Below are 3,382 nucleotides of genomic sequence, written 5' to 3'. Positions count from 1 at the left end.
TGAAGCCAACGTCACCGGGAAGGGCTGCCTGATTCAGGCCAGGTATTACATGCACAGGACATCCTGTCCAGATGGTATATTATTGTGTTGCGTACTGCACAGTATAACGAAAATAGTATATGAAACTATATTTAGTATGCAATGATACATTTTATATAGCAGTGTGTAGGGCTGCACATGTAATTGAAATAAAACAAATCTCAAAGACTACGATTTAATTAGATATATATGTGTGCTGCCTGTTTCAGCGTGAAGCACAGGACTGTGTTCCTTTACAAGCATGCAGCTCATTATTTAGGGTTTTCAGTTTTTCATAGTGACTCAGTTCATAGTAAAAACTTCCACACAAACCCATTGTTGCATCTGCTCTGAGTTTGAGTGACATGCGTCAACCATCTTCCCACACTTGTAATGAGACATGACAATGTTGCATTTGAGTGAATTTATAAAAACAGACATTTTAAACTATTTTTGTCCCAAGTGAATAATTACTTTGAATGAACGTTAAGTCAAGCCCATTGCATTGTCGGATACAGATTTCTCACAATGTGCTCCATTCAGAAGGTCATTCGGGTATTCTTTGTATCTCACAATAGGCTGTGCCGGACTAAAAAGAAGGCGCAAGGAGAAGGGAATGCCACAGTTATTAGCAATCTTCTGCCATTTTTAGAGTACGAACTCCACACACAGCTGATGAACAAATTAAAGCTACGAGGCATGAATGCTTTGTTTGGTCTACGTATCCAAATAAGCGTTGGAGAGACCATGCTGCTAGGATTAGCGGTCAGTGTGCAATTACCAATAATGCTCAGTGCATTTTATGTACTTTATTAAATATGACTATATGCTGCTGTTTTCATGCTAATAGATGTTGTTTGTTGCTTCTAGTCTGCAACAGGAGTTTATCTGACAGCTTTACCTAGTCCTGGAGGAATCCAGATTGCGGGAAAAACTCCCAGTGACATCACATACGAACAGCATATCTCCAATATGCAGAAGAAAATCAATGACACCATTGCTAAAAACAAAGAACTGTATGAAATCAACCCTCCTGTAAGTACATGTACACATCAAGTGTATTTCAAGGCTTTTATATTTTATTTTATTTGATCCACCTGTTCCTCTTTCAGAAACACAACTAAAAAAAAAATTTCCCCCATTGTGTAGGAGGTTGTCGAAGAGATCATTGGTTCGCCGATCCCTGAGCCCCGTCAGAGGTCTCGTCTCTTTCGTTCTCAATCAGAGAGTTCAGATGAGGTTTCAGAGCTAGACCTATCCCATGGGAAGAAGGATGCCTTTGTGTTGGAAGTAAGTTGGCTTGTTGGAGGTTGATGGATTTGAGAGATGAACATGGAGATGCTGGAAATGCATTTTGCAGACTGAAGGATCTTTTTAATGTTTTAATACTCTTCTAGATTGATGACACGGACGCTGTGGAAGATATACATGCCCTTCTGACTGATTTCCCCACCCCAGCAGGTAAACACATGTGCTAGACCATTGTTGGACTCTATTCTGTTTACTGGGCTATATGTTCCCCTGTGTATGTACCTTCTCTTGTCTTCCCTTCAGGATTCTACAGCTGCAACACTGAGATAATGCCTGGGATTCAGAACTGGACTTCAGCTATACAGGTAACGTTCATCCCAGTGAACCTGTTGGTTTCTGTTGAGTTTTGAGTTCTTGAAGATGTAAACACATCAACACACCATCTGCAGTTTTCAGGAAATGGACAGTATTTTAATAAAGCCAGAATGACAGCAAGAGCCATTTCAAACCACAGCACAGATATTATATGTGTATATATTAACAATGAAGACGGTTACTGTTGCCCTAATATATGCAAACAGATGAAGCTAGTTTGAGAGAGGTTCACTCTGGAAAAATATATTTACTGTCTCTTTAATAAATTTATATGAGCTTATCGTTTGGTGTGGAATCAAACATATTTTTCTTCAGATGTTTACCTCTGTGAGGGTCTTCCGCCTTAACGCCAACTTAACCAATCAGGGACTGAATAAGATTTTCAGTGACCTCTGTGAGAATCTGCTGAAGGTGAATAGATTTTTCCTATTTTCTGAATACATTTATCTATTTTTTTCTCATGAGATCAGTACATATGGACCAGCTAAACCAAATGATTTAAGTGTGTCTGGATATCACTGCTCTAGCTGGAATATATGCTTATTCTGTAGAGTTTGTACTTCAAACTGCGGTCGATGGTCCCCTGTTGTCTTTGTCACTTGAACTTCACCGTAGCCATACCTGAAGATGAGCTCATTCAGGTGAGAACACTGACCTTATTTCCTTAATGGTTAAATATGTTATTAAACGTTCAGTTTGTGATCTTATTACTTTTAAACAACAAAAAAGTAAGTAAGAGCGAAGGCATTAAGGTCTGTTTGTCCTGTTTAGATTCATTCCCGTTCTTTTACCTCTGTCACACGTGATTGGTCTGTGTTTTTTAATTGGCAGGTGGCGGTGACAGCTGTGGCAATGAGCTTTGACAAAGAGCAACTTTTGGAGAATGGCAAACAAAGTGGGGAAAAGACACTGATAAAGGGTAAGCATGTGCTGTACTGTGAGTATAGCATGTTCATGTAAGACACCTTTTTGAAAAGCAAATCCTCAATGTTGATTGTCTCTTGCAGCCATAACAGAAAATGACGAGCAGCTTCAGTTCAATCTGGAGCTCAATGCTGAAACATCTTCTCCCAATCCTCTCAGCTCCCCCAAAGGTAAACCCTGGTGAATCCTCACTTTAAACTTCACATACAGTCCTTTATAGCTCTGCAAATGTTTGCCATATTCCTTTTATATTAGTGCTAGGTGCATTATTATAGTGCATTAAAACCAAAGCCGTAAAATAATTTTTCATTACTTGAAATAAAATAAATGCCAACTGAAATAATTTTTTTTCTATCTAGTTCTCATTTTCATTCAGTTTAATACATTAAGACATATAGTATAAAAAATTTAAAAATGGCAAAAATTACTAAACTTTAAAATGAAAATGACAACAAAAAATATAAAAATAAATAAACATTTAAAATATTAATAAAAACTATAATAGTGTCAATTATACTAAAACAACACTGGCTAAATAATGATCTATATCTTAAAATTCGCAAATAATTAAATATCCAATATTGGTCAATACCTATAAATTAAAAAATAAATCATAGATATCGGTGACATAACTGTTACAGTGCCGGTTTATTGTGCATAAGTTTCTCAAAATCCAGTGCATTTATTAATTTATTTTTAGAAAAATATTATTTTCTGACATTAAAAAAATTATATATACAGTGATTTTAATATCAAATGATTAGAACATTAGTATTTTCAGCAGCTAAAAATGGTTTTAAGTCAGTTATTTCTA

At 36.4% G+C, this 3,382-nt stretch overlaps 1 pseudogene; it reads left to right on the top strand.

The window, feature by feature from the left end:
* Positions 1-2,738, top strand: part of LOC107577815 (C2 domain-containing protein 5-like) — a 2,878-nt pseudogene extending 140 nt beyond the window's left edge.
* Positions 2,739-3,382: the final 644 nt, after the last annotated feature.

Source organism: Sinocyclocheilus grahami, unplaced genomic scaffold (assembly GCF_001515645.1).
Source record: "Sinocyclocheilus grahami isolate Dianchi unplaced genomic scaffold, SAMN03320097.WGS_v1.1 scaffold7350.1, whole genome shotgun sequence".
NCBI classification, from domain to species: Eukaryota; Metazoa; Chordata; class Actinopteri; order Cypriniformes; family Cyprinidae; genus Sinocyclocheilus; species Sinocyclocheilus grahami.
The sequence above is the reverse complement of the archived record's forward strand: the minus strand, read 5'-3'. Positions and strand labels throughout refer to the sequence as shown.